The sequence below is a fragment of the Physeter macrocephalus genome, chromosome 20 (genome assembly GCF_002837175.3).
Source record: "Physeter macrocephalus isolate SW-GA chromosome 20, ASM283717v5, whole genome shotgun sequence".
Classification (NCBI taxonomy): Eukaryota; Metazoa; Chordata; class Mammalia; order Artiodactyla; family Physeteridae; genus Physeter; species Physeter macrocephalus.
The window spans coordinates 60,068,929-60,088,370 of NC_041233.1; the positions used below are offsets into that span (position 1 = coordinate 60,068,929).

The 19,442-nt window shown below is 45.0% G+C and overlaps 1 protein-coding gene across 1 annotated transcript in view; it reads left to right on the top strand.

Annotated features, from left to right (window-relative positions):
• SORCS3 (sortilin related VPS10 domain containing receptor 3) overlaps positions 1-19,442 on the top strand; it is a 620,228-nt gene that overhangs the window by 1,361 nt on the left and 599,425 nt on the right. The gene's annotated exons all lie outside the window — the stretch shown is intronic.

The following is a 19,442-nucleotide window of genomic DNA, read 5'->3' on the forward strand; positions in this document are numbered from 1 at the left end:
AAAAAAAAAAGTTTAAAGCGTGAAGTGAAATTCAACACCCATCCTGCACCCCTCGTTCTCACGCAAGCACAAGCACACGTAAGTCGCTGAGAAAAATGCTCGCCCCGGCCGCTGAGTCCTGCAACGACAAACTCGCCAAGTGGAGTTGGGTCCCGGTGCTTTCTGTGCACCTCTCCACGCCTCTCTGTCCGCTGCCAGGTTAACCTGGAAGCTGCTGTACGAGAGGTGGCGCCCTGGAGTCCACTCCGGCGGCTCCGGCGGCTCCGGCGCCCGCGGCCAGGCACCGGGCGCAGAGTACAGTCTGCGCAGCCCGCAGCTCGGGCCGGAGGAGCTCCCCACCCTACCCCCAGCTGGCAGCCAGCGCGTGCAGTCCAGCCCAGGATCCGCGGGGGATGGCCCTCGGGGAAGAGTGGGGACGGCCTCCGACGATTTACTCCACTGCCCTGCCTTCCTCGGCCCCCACTTCAGCCAGTCCTGCAAAAATCCTTTCCTCATCTCTGGCTCTGAGGATCAGATCAGAGCCCGGCACTGGGCAGAGCCTGGAGGATGACAGATGTCTGTACTGGCAGCTTTGGGGAACTCATTTGATGGGAAAGCACAGCCCCTGCTCTCTTTATATTTCTCTTCATGACTGACATTAAAGGTTTCCCTGGGAAATTTTCGCCTTATTTTAACAGGGCCTGGGGGGGTGTCACAGGGGTGAGTGGGGAATAACAGGAAAGCCAGAAGTCTGCAGAGAGCAGCACATCAGCAATACCGAGCACAGATTTCCTGGTTCTTACTGACACACAGCACCACGCAGGCAGCCCAGCCTGGGTTGGAAGCATTTGGGCAGTGCAGCTTACCAGCAGCGTGGTAGCTGACTCTACCTGCCTCCAGTGAAGGCCCCCCCATAGCTTCGCAGTGGCCAGCTCTGGACTTGGGCGATGGGCAACGTGTGCATTTGGAGGGATGGGTGATTGAGGACTTACAAGTCCCGGAAGGACTGTGTGTGTGGAGAGGGGGGTGGGTGGTGGAGAGGGGTAATTCTCTGACCGCAGGGATTGTGACTCTCAACTTCCTTTTAGTTTGATAGTGAGGAATTGTGTGTATGTGTGTTATTTTGTTCGTGTTCTTACTCCATGAGGAGGATGGACAGGATGTGTGGAAGTAAATGTATCCCTAGGAGAAGGAGGAGGTGATGTCTTCACATATCTGTGATTTTAACACTGCCACATTTGGACAATATAAATTCAGTCTGCCTAAAGCGTTTTCTTATGTTTCTGCTTTTATTTTAAGGATCATTTTCGTGTGTTGACAAATTCCCTGAAGATGGGACGTTAAACAGTGCTTTCTGCAAGTAGTCATTAAATGTGCATGGCCTTCTCTGCCCATCTTCAAGGCAGTTATACGGCAGAGGAAGTGAGGGGGCAAGTTTAGCCCTATACCCCCCAGGGAAATGGCTCTTCAGTTAAAAGGGGGTGCAGAGGGCCTGAGGAGTGGATCAGTTGGCCTTGGAGTCCTTAGTGACAGTGATGAGATTTGGGCAGTTCATTAATAGCTCCTCAGGGGTTCATTGACTGTGCTCATGGCCAGTCATACTGTCCACGCAAAGGACAAGGCAGCACCGGTGAGTGCAGGGACCCCCATGGTGTCTACGCTCTCTGGTCCAGAGAGTTCCTGCCTTTTTAGCTCTTGGGCTGGACCTGCCTCTTTTGACAATGCTTCACAGGCAATTCCAGCGAGCAGGGCTTCTTTGAGTGTAGGTCTGTGCTGCTCTGAGGAAGATGAGGAAACAGGTTAACACGGTCCTGCCTTTGAGAGACTTTAAGGAAACAACCCTGGGGTAGGAGCTAGGAAACCAGTTTCTGCAACATTACCCAGTTGGTTTCTTTCTCCCCTCCTCCTTTCCTGAGCTCAACAAAAGAAGGCGCTGTTAAAGCCAGGGTGAGGAGTGATGGAGTTGATGTCCCTTCTGGAAGTTCCCTTTATCATTGGTTTCAAAGTGGTTGGAGATGTCCCCAAGGCAGAGAACGTGGGTCCTTGCACCAAACTCTTTTGACATGAAAAGAGAATTCCGTCTTCCCTTCCGACGTAAAGGGTGTTAAACATGTCCTTCTCTGGGAAGGCCACCAGTTTAATTGTTAACACATTGTGGGGTTTCCTGCTCTCCCTCCAAGCGCCTCTGGTGGACCCCATTCCTAGCGTGAGGTCCTTTTTGGGAAGAGTTTCCAGTTACCCCGTATAATGGAAAATTGAACTCCACTCTGGCCGTTTGCGTTCAGGCATAAGGAAGTGGACACGCAAGGGAAGCACCTCCACCCCACACTATGTGCCCAGCATGTGCCCAGGGGCTGAGAGTCTCATTCTAGGCTTGAGTCACATGTTCACTTTGGTCCCAGGAGTGGGGTGGGATAGCTTGGAGGGCAATGGGGGAGGCGCCCAGCGGGCTTGAGCCAGGAGGGGATGGAGTCTGGGTCCCCCTCTGACCTTTCTTGCCCTGCCAGGTGTTTCAGGGGAGAGGTGAGTGGGCTTGAGTTTGGAGCCTGTACTCTGCCTTATCCATTGGACCACCGGGGCTGATTGGAGCCTATATTCTGGAAGAGCGATTTGCCTTTCTCTCTGGTTGTCTCCAGCTGAGATCCTGGTGATTAATGGGCTAGAGAGTGTTTCACAAGCACCCAAAGGGAGTCCAGACCCTGTGGCTGACAGGGACACAGAAAAACACATCATTCTGCTCTTCTCCTTCCAAAGAAGAAAGGTGCCTCCTTGCTTGGTCAGTGAGGTGGCAAACGGCTCTGGAGAGTGGAAAGCTGTGAAGACAACAGCCCACTTTCCGGGCCCCCTCGGCATTGTAAGCCTTGATGGGGATCCCGTGTTCTGGTGCTGAGGTGCGAATGCTGCACCCTCCCGTAGATGGATTCTCATGCCTTCCCTGCAGCTCACTCCCAGAGACAGCGACTGGCAGGCTGCTACCCCTGCAGTGTGTCTGCTTGGAAGGACTTGCCAGATAGTGTTCAATTCAGGTGCCCAACTCTGCACCTTGGTGAAGAGAAACAGGGAGATGCTGATAACCCGGCGTCCTTACCCTGCTAGCAGGGGGAACGCACAGACTCTCCCAGGCACGCTTTCATACCCTTAACTAATGCAGCTGACGGTGTCCTAAAATATTTACTCTTAATGTGCAAAATAGTGACAGATTGGATCAGATTAATTGTGTTTCACTCACTGGAGCATCTAATTGTGGCTCCCAAACAGATTTTTTCAAATAGCTTTTGGCTGGGTTGTCTAACCTTCTCGTCCCCGCTCTCAGTCCCCGTGTCATGATATCTTAATGCATTTTGCCTTCTCAGAGGCTTAATAAAGAAGCCTGCCACAAGCTCCATATCAAAAAAACAAACAACCCAATCCAAAAATGGGCAGAAGACCTAAACAGACCTTTCTCCAAAGAAGATATACAGATTGCCAACAAACACATGAAAGGATGCTCAACATCGCTAATCATTAGAGAAATGCAAATCACAACTACAATGAGGTATCAGCTCACACCGCTCAGAATGGCCATCGTCAAAAAATCTACAAACAATAAATGCTGGAGAGGGTGTGGAGAAAAGGGAACCCTCCTGCACTGCTGGTGGGAATGTAAATTGATACAGCCACTACGGAGAACAGTATGGAGGTTCCTTAAAAAACTATAAATACAACTACCATACGACTCAGCAATCCTACTGCTGGGCATATGTCCTGAGAAATCCATAATTCAAAAATAGTCATGTACCACAGTGTTCATTGCAGCTCTATTTACAATAGCCAGGACATGGAAGCAACCTAAGTGTCCATCGACAGATGAATGGATAAAGAAGATGTGGCATATATATACAATGGAATATTACTCAGCCATAAAAAGAAACGAAATTGAGTTATTTTTAGTGAGGTGGATGGACCTAGAGTCTGTCATACAGAGTGAAGTAAGTCAGAAAGAGAAAAACAAATACTGTATGCTAACACGTATATTTGGAATCTAAAAACAAAGAGGTTCTGAAGAACCTAGGGGCAGGACAGGAATAACAACACAGACATAGAGAATGGACTTGAGGACACAGGGAGGGGGAAGGGACGAAGCTGGGACGAAGTGAGAGAGTGGCATGGACATATATACACTACCAAATGTAAAATAGATAGCTAGTGGGAAGCAGCTGCACAGCACAGGGAGATCAGCTGGGTGCTTTGTGACCACCTAGAGGGGTGGGATAGGGAGGGTGGGAGGGAGACGCAAGAGGGAGGAGATATGGGGATATATGTATATGTATAGCTGACTCACTTTGTTATACAGCAGCAACTATCACAACAATGAAAAGCAATTATACTCCAATAAAGATGTTTAAAAAAAAAAAAACCTGCCACAGAAGCTGTTCTTCAGGGGTTTGCCAAAAAGAATCTGGTTTTAATTCATATTACAAGGGGAGCCATCTCAGTTGAGATGTAGCTGGGAAATGCAGGGGGACATAACAGCACTAACTGCTCCTGGTCACCGTAGGCCTGGGGGTGGTGAGTGGAGGGGTCGCACGCCGGCTGTTTGGCTGTTTGTCTGCTCTGCGTTTTCTCTGATGGCCCGGTTACAGGGAGTGATTTGCTTTTCAGATCCTGCAGTGATTTCCAGGGTAAGCAGAAGTTGCAAACTCCTTAATTGGGAGGCCCAATTTAATGATGGCAGAAATGCAGCGGTTGGAACTTGCTTTGTACTTGGCAGAGAAGGAACTCGGGAAGTGGCCTCTCAGATTGTGTTGGATTTAAGGGAAGGGAGTTGTGGCAGGAAGGCTGAGGAGGGAGTGGGGGCAGAAAGGAGAACTGCTCTTTCCTCGGCTCTGTAAATCCTACTGTAACTGGGGGCACTTTGGAACCGGGTGATCATCCTCTAGGGAACAGAGAGGTGTGACAAAGCTGGATGGCTGAAATAGGAGGGTGCGTCTGGAGGGTTTATCCAAGGCCAGGTACACCAAGGCCTGGCGACTGGACTTGCTTGTTTTGTTTTGTTTTGAATTTTTTTTTAAAATTTATTTTATTTTTGGCTGCATTGCGTCTTCGTTGCTGCGCACGGGGTTTCTCTAGTTGCGGCGAGCGGGGTCTACTCTTCGTTGCGGTGCACAGGCTTCTCATCGCGGTGGCTTCTCTTGTTGCGGAGCACGGGCTCTAGGCGCACGGGCTTCAGTAGTTGTGGCTCGGGGGCTCTAGAGCGCAGGCTCAGTAGTTGTGGCGCACGGGCTTAGTTGCTCCGTGGCATGTGAGATCTTCCCGGACCAGGGCTTGAACCCGTGTCCCCTGCATTGGCAGGCGGATTCTTAACCACTGCACCACCAGGGAAGCCCCTGGACTTGCCTGTTGATTTCCTGCTTCCTTTGGCCTCTTGGCTGGCATGATACACTTCCCTATGAGGAGAAAATGTCAAAGGATGAATTTTCAGCAAGTTTGGGGGAAAAGAGGTCTTGTGAAGTTGGAGGTGGAAAGTGTAGCATGCCGGTGCCTGGTGGGCCACTTTGGGTAAGCAGCAGTGGCAATATGGGATGGATAGCCTTCAGCTAACCATGGTCATCCCCCTGTTGTGATGGGTTACTGAGAGAAGGGTCTGGATGCTGCTCTGACTTTGTTGGCAGAGAGTGGAGATGAGAGAGCTCTGCTTTACACGCAGTAGAGAAACTCAACTGTGTTTGACCAAGTTGGTGAATGAGTGAATCCCAAGTCTCATTGAGCAGAGGCTATGAAGGGATTGAAAACCCTTGTCCCTTGGGATAGCGATGATTCCTTTCTCAGGTTGTTCATAACTTGACAGGTATTATAATCAGGAGCATTTCACCCAGTACGTCTCCATTCTCGCTTGAGTACCTTTAGCCTCTTGAATTAAACTCCAGAGTCCTTTAGCCTGCCATTCAAGGCTCTTCACTGCGTATGTCCTGGATCTGCTTCTCCAACTCTGCATCTGACTGTTCCCTGATGGGCCCCTTCACTCTAGCCAAGGCAGCCCCTTCATTGTCCCAGACCCCTTCTTGACTCAAGCCTTTGCTCTTAAGGTCTCCTCCACCCAGGATACCCCTCTTCCTCTATTGAGATGCCCCCATTACTCATGGCTCAGTTTAAGATTCAAACATGCTTCTCTATAGAACCTTTCTTAGAAGCATTTATTTTTCTTTCTCCTAACTGTTTATAGAATTTACAGCCTGTACCACACATTTGATTATGTTCAGTTTGCACTTGGTTATTTTATGAGTGTTTTGAAGGTGAGGGATGAGGGATAAAATGCTTACACCAGCACCTCATCCCCACACCTGCTGTGAGTTCTGCTTTTCTCATGTGTGTCTTGTGACCTGTGGCCCGGTGCTTGGCACGTAGCTCAGTACATACTTTCTGAGCTGACCCTGGGAACTGGAAAGTGCCCTAGCTGCCCGGGGAGGATGGCTGACACTGTCTCTTCATAGCACTGAGTTTATACACCTGGCTTATTTTATATACAACTTTTAACATAAGATGTAGAGGCATCTCTACCCCCCTTGGTAAGAGGATGGAAATAGGGACAAGTCAACAATCCTGGCTTCTTCCTCATGTGCTTCAGAGATCACATGAGCTCACAGAAGATATTCAGCCATTTGCCAAGTGTTCACTCTGTGTGTGGCAGTGTTTTGGGGACTGTGGGGTTGGTAGGGCTGTGATGGAGGGCGAGACAAAGAAGGATAAGACAGCATTTGCCTCAAGGTCCTTCTAATATGCTTTGGGTATAAGGCTGCTCTTCTGTAAAGTTAAATAACACATGACAACGAGACAGATATCACGGGGTGATGTGTGGTTAATTGTCAAGTGGTCGTTTCAGGCTGTGAGCTCAGAGGAGAGGGGATCACTGTGGGAGATGCTACAGGCATCTTAGACCGACAGAAAGTCAGGCTGGAAGTGCACTTGGAAATTGTTTTCATCACGTCATTCAGCATAGAGATGAAGGGTATGAGGCTCAGACAGAAACATGGTACCCTATAGCGTGGACTCTCTCCTGGTCTTTCTCTCTGTAGCCGTGCCCTATGCACTCCTGGTTTTCTCCTTTCTCCTTGCCTTTACAGACCATTTTCCTTCTAAGAGGACTCATTTTCATTCAGGTGAGGTAGGGTGCTGCCCATTTTATAGGTAGGGTAGAGTGAGGCCTAGGATGAGTATACACAAGGCTAGCCAGAGAGGCTTAGGAATAGATTCCTCCCTCCTGTTTTCCTGGCTGTGTCCTGTGGCCATCCTGCCTACCCACCCAGTGGCTGCAGACGGTAAGTACCAGCTGCTGATGTGTACAATCTGTATCTTACTAACTGTTGTTAATGGGGGCCTTTTGTGACTCACCTTGTTGAGTCAGTGAGTGAACCAAGCCTGGTTACATCATCAGGAACGTTTTCGCTCATTTATTTTGATCAGTGTAGTTTGGGTTTAATTATTTATGGAAATGCTGTTCTTTATAGTATGCTAATAAACATACTATAGTAAATTTCCAAAAAGGAATGGAGTCTAAGAACTTCAGGATTGCACAGATAGCTTTCTGCTATTAACTCCTTGCTGGGGAGCAGAGGAAACCATTCCTACTGGGTTGGGGTGAGAGGACCCAGAGCTAGCCGTTCAGGGCTGTTGGTGAGCAAATCTGTGTCCATTGCTACGCAGGGGCCTGGTACTTGGCCTGTGCTGGAAGAGAACCTAGTTTAGGGGAAAAGCTGGACATAGTTATATAGGGTCATCAAGGATCATGTTAGGTTGTAGGTTATTTACCCTGGGTATGATTGTATGACTTGTGTGAATTCATACTTGTGGAGGGTTTTCATCATGAATGCCATCCTCTTCAGGATATATTAGGATCAGAGGTAGACTGGGAACAAGAAACAAAGCCATATGGTAAACAGGAGCAAGGGTTCGGGAGCTGGATGCCTGGGTTTGAATCCTGCCTCTGTCTCTCTCTCTCCTTCTCTCTCTCTCTCTCTCTTTTTTTTTTGATTAAGTTTAATTTATTCTTTAAAAAATTGAAATATAGTTGCTGTACAGTATTCTGTAGGTTACAGGTATACAATATTGTGATTCACAGTTTTTAAAGGTTATCCTCCATTAATAGCTATTATAAAATATTGGCTATCTTCCCTGTGTTGTACAGCATATCCTTGTGGCTTATTTTATACCTAATAGTTTGTACCTCTTACTCGCCCACCCCTATATTGCCCCTCCCCACTTCCCTCTCCCCACTGGGAGCCACTAGTTTGTTCTCTATATCTGTGAGTCTGCTTCTTTTTTCTTATATTTACTAATTTGTTATATATTTTTAGATTCCACATATAAGTGACGTCATACACCATTTGTCTATCTCTGACGTACTTCACCTAGCATAATGCCCTCTAAGTCCATCCATGTTGCTGCAAATGGCAAAATTTCACTCTTCTTTACGGCTGAGTAGTATTTCATTGTGTACGTATATATGTATATATACCACATCTTCTTTATCCACTCATCTGTTGATGGACACTTAGGTTGATTCCATGTCTTAGCAATTATAAATAATGCTGCTATGAACATTGGGGTGCATGTATCTTTTTGAATTAGTGTTTTTGTTTTTTTTTTTTGGATATATACCCAGGAGTGAGATTTCTGGGTCGTGTGATAGTTCTATTTTTAGTTTTTTGAGGAAGCTCCATATTGTTTTCCACGGTGGCTGCACCAATTTACATTCCCACCAACAGTGTAGTCCTTTTCTCCACATCCTCGCCAACATTTATTTGTTGTCTTTTTGATGACAGCCACTCTGACAGGTGTGAGGTGATACCTCATTGTGGTTTTGATTTGCATTTCCCTAATGATTAGTGATGTTGAGCAGCCTCTCATGTGCCCATTGGCCATCTGCCTGTCTTCTTTGGAGAAATGTCTATTCAGTTCTTCCACCCATTTTTTTTTTTTCCTGCCCATTTTTAAATTGGGCTGTCTGCCTCTGTCTCTTAATAGCTGTGTGACATTGGGCAAGTTGTCACCCTCTCTTGTCTATTTTTTCATCTACAAAAGGGAGTGATAATAATAGTACCTCTTACATTGGGTTATTTTAAGGTTTAAATAAGATATTGTACATAGCAAAGTGTTTAAAAGAAATGCCTGACCTGTAGTTAGTCCTCCAGATATTTTAGTTAGTTTAGTTGTTATTATATTAGAAGGGGTTTCCTCTTCATTTGCAGATGGAAACATGGAAGCAGAGGAAGGAGGTACTTGCCCCAAGTTTCCCAATGAGCTGATCGCAAAGCCCTTGGCTACAACCCAGTTCTCAGTGAGATGCTCGTTTCAGCCACCCCCCATAGTGCATGTCCTGACTCAGACGAGCCTTTGCGTGTCTGCCTTCTGTGTCATGCTAAGGGAAACAGTGAAAGAGAGAAGTGTGAGTGGCTGGGGACCTGGCTGCTTGAAACTCATACTCAGAATTTGTAATAGAAATGGTTAGAAGCAGGTGCTTAGAGTCAGGTTAACGATTATACTAACAGACAGCTAATAAGTGGAACATTTTTTCAGGGCTTTTATTGAGTGGAGTTTTGAGAAAGGCATCCAGAAAGATGAAGAGTAGCTTCTCTTGGCTTGGGCACCCATGATTATACCTCACGGCTAATCATGGAAGACTTCTTGAAGGAAGTGAGTGAAATGTGTAGCTTTCATAGAAAATAGGAGAACACAGGGCTGCTGGGACTGGTGGACAAGAAAAGCCTGGAGTGCCAAAGACTCATTTCATCCAAGTCATGGGATGGACCTTGGTGTTCAAGGTTCGTTTCTCCTTTCCATCTCCTACCTCTGCTTTGTGCCTGGCATGAAATGGGGATATCCGTGGCTGGAACTCTCTGCATAATATCTGCAGCCTCTTTCCCAGAATTATCATATTGGCCAAACCCATGAATATTTTGTAATAATCCACATCCATCGAGGTACAGGTTTGTACCTGCCTGTACCCTTTTTGCCCGCACCCTGTGCACTTCCTGTGGAACCTGAGATCCCTACACAGACACTAGAGGGAGTGTTGCCCTGGGAAAGAAGTGAAAATAAATAGGATGAAATAATAAAACAAATACTGCATGAGGAATTGTTCCAAGGGAGTGAAGAAGAGCAGTAGTAGCCTGCAGGTTCATTGTGTGAGGGCCGGTCTGGTGACCCATAGATGAACAATTGATTAGCAACCGAGCAGTTGAGTCCTGGGGAACTGATCATTCAGCCCTTCAGCAGAAAAAAGGAAATGGATGTTTTGTACAGATACAGCCGTTCTGCTGTCCATTCAACCCGTAAATGACTCAACTAAGACTCCAGACATAAATGCAGCCAGAAGTGATGCTCCGGCTTGGGTCTTCCATCTCTTCTGCATTTTCTGCCTTTGTGCTCCCTCACTTTCTTGGGTATCGTGGTCAGTCAATGTAAGCTTATTGAGTTGAATGACGTAAGTACATTCTTAAATACTTAAAACTGCCTGGGTAAAGAATGCGTGTCTTGGGAATGGGGAAGAATCTGGCTGCTTCTTGCTACCTCCAGGCCTAGGGTCTGCATCCCTGGGACATCACAGTGGCCTCTCACCTGTTTCCAGGTCCCGTGTACCTGACTCAGTCATCTCTAAGCCCTTTTGGCATCTATGTGAGGTAAGCAGTTTCTCTTCCAGGTGGGTAGAATCAGGTTAAAGAGTACACTGCTGCGTAAGAAATGAACTTTTTCCTTTTAAAATCTATTCTCGGTGGGAGACGGAGAACAATTACGGAGTTGAACATTTTTTTCAGTTGCTCAAGCTGCCATATCTGAATGTGATTACACGTACTGGGGGAACTCGTTACGTTAAGAGTTTTGAGGCCATGGTACTGGAGATGCAGAGAAGCTTGTTTACCAGGGTGGAGGCAGGTAGAGGAAAGAATCTTTAGAGGCAAAAGAGTTGCTCATATAACTGTGTTGCTTCCAGTGTTATCTGTGCTTGAAAGCAAACTTTTCACTGGAAGATTTCTCAAAACTCAGACATTTATTTTCTGTTATGGGAAGGCCCCCAAGCAGCAGTGATTTCAAACAAGTCTCTGAGCCTTAGTTTCACTGGCTGTAAAATGAGAATAATACTGGGATGTTGTGAATCTTATAGATAATACTCTGAAGGGGTTAGCATAGTAGGCCATTACACTGGTTAAAAAATGTTAGTTCTCATTATTGCCTAGGCAGGAAATGGGGTAGGTTGAGTGTCTGTCCTTTGGTAGTGGATATGTTGGTACCCTGCCCATATGCCCTCTGCACTTGCCATCTGTCTGCAGTCTGGCCTGACTTCTAACCACCAGCACCAGGGACTGTGTGCCCACTGGGGCTTTCTTCGATTACACAGGTGCAGGCTGGAAGCATCAGGGAATTGACTTCCATCAAGGAGTAGGGAGCAACCACTTGACAATGACTGTTGGAAGCTGGTGGATAAATACCCCAGCTCCCTTGCCCTTTGGGGTGGCGTAACTCTGAAGCCTGTTTTGTACACCATCTCCCAGAGCCACCAGTGGGATTAAGCCCCAGTTGCCTAAGGTGGTAACTTGCTTGCTTTATTGGCTACCTTCCCATCCCTATCTCCTTTCTCCACCCCACAGTCAGTATCACCTGGGATCACCTACCAAATAAACTACACTTGACCCTTCAACAGTGTGGGGTTAGGGACATGGCCCTCCACACAGTCAAAAATCTGTGTATGACTTTACAGTTGGCCCTCCAGTATGTGAAGTTCCATGTCCAGGGATTCAACCAACCAACTTAAAGACAGGCAGAGAGAAGGAATATCTTCTTACTCTTCCTTTGTGTTCTATTCAGGCCTTCAGTGGGTTGAATGAGGCCCACCCACGTCGGGAGGGCAATCTGCTCTACTTAGTCTACCAATTCGTATGTTAAACTCATCCAGAAACACCTTCACAGACACACTTAGTATAATGTTTGACCAAATTTCTGGACACTCCGTGGCACAGTCAAGTTAACACATAAAATTATCCATCACACCAAATCAGGAATTTCCCTCATCTCTTTTAAAATTCTGCATCAGGCCCTACCGTGGTACATACTGGGTATAGAGAGGGAAATGGAGTCACTGACCCCAGTTGTGGGAGGGTCTTCCTTTTGGGTTGGCACCTTCCAGAAGGGAGGAGCTCAGGTTATATTGAGTGGCAGGAATATGGCATTGGGGCTTTGAGGAGGGGACACACACCCAAATTAGTTTTCACTGTCATTTCTCAGAGCTAAAGAGCCCCTCCCCAACCCAGGGCATGCGCTTGGTCTTCACAATACATCGTCTCCCTCAAATTTGGACCTCTACCTGCTGATGGACAGTCTCTCACCTAAGAATAAGGGGTGATCCTTTTTTTCTTAGACTTTGTTAAGATTTTGGCAGGAAGCAGCTGAGCTTACAGTTGGTACCTTCCCTTCTGAGATATCCTTAGTGAGGGGCATCACGAGAGGTTGGAAAGAATATTGGCCTGGGAGTTGGGATGTCTAGATGGCCTCCTGATTTACATTAACTCTCTTCAGCAAGTCACATGTTTCTTAGGTGTAAGAGAAAGAAGACCCTTCCAGGTATAGTAGCTTATTATGTCTGTGAGTAAAAAAAATTTTAATGGGCTTATTAGTAAGGAAAGGGTCTAGAGCTATGATTAAAAAATACTGGAGAATGCTTTTTTCAAGCACATATAAATTTAGTGTTATCCAATGCAGATGTACTTACTTTCATTCCTTCATTCCTTCATTCATTCATTCAGTAATTTGTTTCCTTAGTGTGATGTTAATTAAGTTATTTGGATTTTCTGGGATTCAGTTTCCTTACCTATAAAATGAAAGAGTCACTTATGCAACTCTTGGTTCAGGCCCATCTTACCACAAGCTAGATATGGTATTAGGTCAGTCATTTCTTTACGTGTGAAATGGGGACAATTCTATTTGCTCCCCTTATGTCACAGTTAAATAATGAGCTACCGCACCTGTCAGCCTTTTGGAAAGAGTGCTTTTCAAAGCGCTGTGAACAGGAGCGGTATGAGCAGGGGGCGATATGAACTCACGGTATTAGTTCACATTACTTCTCCTTTATTCCTTGAGTAGCTGGAGGTCCTTCCATAGCAGATTTGAGACCACGTGTTTCTTTTGCCTTCTCCCAGCACAAATGAAACACTATCATTAGCACACAAACCGTGGTGTTAAAAAACTCGAGATTCTTATTCCAGGCATGATGTACAATTTATTTCAAGTCACATCTGATATAATAAAAGTCTCAGATGGGAGTGTAATTTGATGTTTAAAAAAAACAACAACATTTGTTCCAGGATTTGACCTGTATTGATTGCTCTGCCTTATTCCTTTCCGACAATATATGTGAAGTATTGGGGGGAGCATCTACTATATGCCTAGTGATGCAGAATGTGCAAAAGTGCACCATGGCTTTGTTCCTATTGGTGAGGCCTATGATGCCGACTGGATACCCAGAAAGCTTATAGTCTTGTGTGTGGAAATCACATTATTAGACTAATATTGCAAAGAACAATGTGAGATCATGTAAAATATGTGCTAAATTTGAGCATTCTTAGGAAATACATTGACTGTAATCAAGACCACAGTAAATGGAAACTAACAAAATGTTTAAAATATTATGGTTGTTTTATTATCTACAAAAAAATCCAGTAGCATGATTAGAAATAGATGTAATCCTCGTGACTAAATCTGTGTCACTTGAGGAGAAGTGTTCTGAGCTTTGAGGTCAAATAGATTATTTTATGCTATGACAATTGCTCAGAATTCTGCCATATTAGTTTGGACTATTTTTCTTGGTCTGCTTTTGTTTTTCCTTGAGTTTCTAATTATTTTATCTTCCTCACAGGAAGACAAACATCTGTCTTTTTCATCATAGCACTAAGATAGTCCAGCTTCTTAACTGTATTTTTAGTGGATATTCTAATTTGTACTGATTTCCTTCTAGGCCTGCTTCCCTATTGTCATCTTGATATTTCTGTTTATTTTACTCCTGGATTAGTGCCTCTGTTTCTGGGATTCCATTCCTCTCTTTTGGGCTGAGTTTCATTTTTCTGTGGTAGATCCTCAAGTATTCTTTTTCAGAGAGTGCAGGGGAATGTCCTGGCTTATTCCTGTGTCCTGACATAAATATTGCTAGGTTCCTTTTAACTCTCAAAAGATCCTGCCTTGGATGGTACATTATACAGTCACCCAGTGCTTGAGTGATACTTTTTATTTCCATTGTTGACCTGTCTAAAATTTATTGTGGTCTCACACGGGTTTGATGGTTCATGTGGACATAGAAATCTAAGGTCAAAAAAAGCACCCTTGGGTCTTTGAAGTTCTTAGAGTTCTTGCTGGTTTTGCATCATAAGCTATTTTTGGATGATGTGTGTCTTCCCCCTCAGGGGACTGTTGAGGGTGGGGAATGGATATGCCTAGCATGGGACACCGTGGCTTTGTTCCTGTTGGTGAGGCCTAACCCTCTAAGGGAACCACATGCATTAAAACCGGATTTATACAAAATCAGCAGTACAGTGTGGGAGATTAAATAAATGCTCTCTGGAGCAATTTGCCATAGACACTTTACCTGAATACCTTTAATATATAACTCAACCAGATGAGGTAGTCTTGGCTCCCTTTTATTTAAAAAATTTAAAATAGCTTTTAAAAATGTCATCGGACTTTCAACAGGTATTTGTGGGGTGCCGTCTATGTGCCAGATGCTGCTGGGCTCAGAGTACATGATGGTGCGCTCTGAAGGAGAGGTTCACGATACTATCAAAGGTTACACCGGCGACATTAACTTGGAGAGGGCAGAGAGGCAGAGGCAGATGAGCGAGGTCAATTAGGTGAAGAGGAATGGGCAGAGTGTTCAGGGCACACAGCTTCTGTGGCATGAGGGAGCAAGGTTTCTGAAAGGGACAGAAAGAAGGACAGAGTGGCTGGAGCAGAGGGTTTGTGGCTAAGGGCTGGTGAGAGATGAAGCTAGACAGGCAGGCATGGGTTAGACCAAGCAGGGCCATATGGGCCCCTGGGAAGGAGTTTATTCTTTGTCCTATGAGCAAAGGGGTAAGCCTCCGGAAAGTTTAAAGTCGGAGAGTCATATAATTAAATTTACCAGCCTGTGGTTTGGAGGGAGAAAAGGCTGGGTTCTAGGAGACCAGAGTGTTGCCATGGCTAAAGAAGATGGTGGCTTGGGTGGTGGCAGTGTAGGTGGTGAGAAGGAGCCCACTGAAGAGCTATTCAGCGGGCGTGCTTGAGTGTGTTGTTGCCTCCTCTGTATAGTCCTTCACTCCCCTCTCTAACTCCCTTATATTGGGCTTTTGTAGTGCCCTTTCTCTCTGGGTGGGGCATTCTTCCCCATCTCCTACCTTGGGTTTGGCCTTGTGACTTGCTTTGCCCAGTAGCAGGAGTGCCATTTCTAAGCTTAGTTATCAGAAGGCATTGTGTATCTACATGCTGGCTTGCAGCTCTGCAGTAGCCACGAGAAAACCATGCCCAGGCTAGCCCACCGGTCCTGGGTAGAGAACTAGAGACAAGTCGTATTGTAGCCACTCCCAGCCAAGCCCAGCCTAGATCAGCCCAACCCAGCCCAGCCATGGGCAGCGGAACTGCCCAACCGAGCCCAGCTGTGAGCAGCCAACCCACAGCTGCCCTGTATCCTTATGAGAACAAATGATTGTTGTGACAGTAAATGATTGAGATTCGAGTGGTTTGTTCTGCAGCACTTTTGCAGCAGAAGCTGATACAGCAGATAAAAGCAACAGAATATGATAGACTGGATGTAGCAAATTTGTGGGACCATGACTACAGTGTAAAGGGAGGCTCGCTTGGATTTCAAGATCATTAACCTCATACATGCTCAGGGCTATACTTAAGTGTGTCTTTTGGTGGTTTCCTGCCACTCACCTCTCTTTACAATTCATGGCTTCTTTTCCTGGAGCCAAATGAAGTAGGTCAGATTCATGGTCCAAAAGAATTAATCTTCCACTCTTTTTCCTTCTCCCTTCTCATTCTCTTTCCAACAGCCTGATCAGATTCCAGCAGAGTGTTCGAGCTGAGTGGTCCTCAGATCCTTCCATGAGGGCCTTCAGGCCCTAACACTCAGTGTATTCTTGGTAGAGTTGAAGTCAATTTCTGCTCTAGCGGGGAAGATGGGATTTCACTTAAAGGGGGGAGAAATGTGGGGCAAGGGATTTTCTTGGTCTTGACTGAGTATTTAAAATACATTAGTGCCGATAAAATATTTAGCTTTTAAACAACAAATTTAATATAGGGAATTGTGTTTTATTTATTAATGGCAGTGGCAGGGAGGTTGGTAGGAGTTGTGCGAAAGTGCACTGTTTTGATTTTGCAAAGTATAGTAATTACTGTAATGTTTTGTTGAATTATTAATACCTACTATGCCTGCAGGAACATACTCTTCTGCAGTCGAATAGATTTCAAGATCGCCTTTTCCCTCTTCTGGTTTTGTTTTGTGTTTTCTTTTATTTTGTGCATACTTATGAATTTTTAAAGAAATGAAGCTATGAGGCAGAGTTGATAATATTGTGTGAAACACCGTTGTCCCACCCTGTAACTGAACATAGGCAGGCAGTAGAGAAACACTGTAGTTCCTTGACAATCCCCTGCCTCAGCCAAGCCTCTTTGTAGTCCAGACTGAGGAATGCTGAAAGAATTGTCTGGGAAAAAAGGACTCATCAGTGGGCCTTTTTCATGAGCTGAGATAAGGAGAGTAAATAGTAGGGAGGTCATGCGTGTGCACACGTGAGTATTATGTGCACACACCTCTAAGCAGAGCTGATTTGACCTGTTGATGGAGTTGGCAGGTTTTCAGTTGTATGTGTTGAAACAGTACTAGCATCCTTTATTAGAGATTTCAACAGCTATTACTTAGTGTCTATTAGGGCCTCAAAAGAAATTATTGGGGATGATGATGATGATAGCTTAGTGGTCGTATGAACGGGCTCATGCTGCAAGAGGACTCTGAATCCAAGTGCAAGGTACACATAGGGGCATCCCTTTTGGTTGTGACTAAACTGAAACTGGAAGGCCAGCCTCCACATCATCACCTATCAGCTTTATGAAATGGTCCAAATCAGTCAACATCTGAGATTCACGTTTTCTCATCTGTATATTAGTTGCAAGGATCAAAATGAAATCATATATTTGAAAGGGCATTATAAACTATACATTTCCAGACATGTGTAAGGGAATGCTGTTGTTACCAAATCATAGGAAAAGTTGCTCATTCTTGTGCTGTGATTTTGAGGGGCAGCGGAGAGGATTCTGTGCTCAATTTTTTTTTGGTGGGGGGAGCAGAAACTTCACAATTCAAGAGTCATTCCTTTGGGTTAAACATTGTTCTCTCCAAGATCCTCTTAAAATATAAATAATTCAGAGAGAGTATTTTTAGAGCTGGAAAGAACACATAATGATCTAACCACATCCTTTTCCAGATTTGAAAAATATGGCCAAGAGAGACTCTGGAATGTTTAAATTCACCAAGATAGCGGAAGGGCCCACACCAGTGTCCATCTCTCTGACTTCTAGTCCAGTGCTCTTTTGTAACACCTTGATGTTCTTTAGTTTTCCATTAAGTTTTGAAGCAGTCTAGAGCTTTTTCTCCCAGTAGGGAGCCTTGGGCAGAATGAATAAATTAGATGACTTGTGGAGAGACAGAGCTGGGGTGCTTTAGGTGGCAGAGTAGTGCTTGGGTAGATGGACCAGACTTCTTAGCTCCACCACTGACCAGCTCTTCCTTGGGCAAGTTACTTTTCTGAAACCCAGTTTTCTCTTTTATAAAACCAGGATTATAATCCTTATTTTGCACAGCTGTTGTGAGGATTTGGGGAATTTGAAATGCTTGGCATGGTGTGTGCTTGAAAATGGGGAATAATTATCAGGTGATAAGAGGTCCTGAAGATTAACTTGGTCTACCTTCTAGTAGGTCTACTTCCTGAGAGCTGTTTTCCCCACTGCAAAGATGTGTGTTTTAAGGGGAGGAGGAAGCTGCCGTTTCCTTTCCTCAGGGTTAGGGGTGGAGGGGCTCATGAAGCGCTCCAGCAGAGAAAAGCCCCGCACGGTGGGAAAGGATCCTGTAATGGCCAGAGGTGTAAGCTAAGATTTACCAATAGCCTTCCCTTTCTCTTTAATCTCAGATCCAGCCCTATTTAAATTTCCCCTGAAGGGGGTGGAGATGGTGAGAAGGTAAGGATGAGCATCTTTAAAGAACAGCAGGTGACTCTGAAGATGAAATAAACGAAAGCACTTGTGTCCATTTGCTGCATGGCTCTGTCTCATGGGGCTCCTCTTCTTGTTTTAAATTACTAAGGTGGTTTCCTAAAAACAGGTTTCAGTTTTCCTAGAGGGAGTTTATCCTGCTTCCAGCAAGTCTATCCTGAATTCCTTGTGAGCTGGGTAAGATCCATTGTTTCTTGTGAATTTTAGCAATTAAAGCAGGGCCACCCGTGGGTTAACACTTGGGTAGAGGATGAAATTTCCAGGGTCAGTAGGAGATTTAAAACACCCTGGAGGCTGTGTCCGCTCTCAGCCATGGGGACTGGGCCAGTGTTTGCTAAAGCGAAATAAGAAAAGAAAGGGATGCAGGGAAGAGCATCCTGGCTCTTACCCTCCCCTCTGCCCAGTGCCCTCCACTTTTCTCACTCTTCCTGGTCTGGGAAAACGTTCTGATGGCAGTCCTTTACTTCTTCAGTTCCTTTTCCTGAGGTCCTTGCATTTTATTTGATTTCTTTCCAGCTTTATGGAGGTATAATCGACAAATAAAGGTGGTACATATTTAAGGTACACTGTGATATTTTGATATATGTATACATAGTGAAGTGATTACTACAATCATGCTAATTAACTTCACATAGTTACTGTTTTTATGTGGTGAGAACATTTAAGATCTATTCTGCTAGCAAATTTCAAGTATACACTGTAGTATTATTAACTATCCTCACCATGCTGTAATTAGGTCTCCAGAATTTACTCTTCCTGCATAACCGAAACTTTGTACCCTTTGGCCAATATCTCCCCATTTCTCCCACCTCCTAGCCCCCAGCATCCACCATTCTACTCTCTGCTTCTATGAGTTTGACTTTTTAAGTCACTCACATATAAGTGAGATTCCACATATAAGTGAGAGCATATGGTCTTTCTTTCTGTGCCTGCCTTATTTTACTTAGCATAATGTCCTGCAGGTTGCAAATGACAGGATTTATTTTTTTTAAGGCTGAATAATATTTTGTTATATATAAATGCCACATTTTCTTTATCCATTCATCCGTTGATAGACATTTAGATTGATTCTGTATCTTAGCTATTGCAAATCATGCTGCACTGACCATGGGAGTGCAGATATCTGAGATCCTGATTTTCTTTCTTTTTTTATTTTTTAAAATTTTTTAAAATTTTTATTTATTTATTTATTTTTTAACATC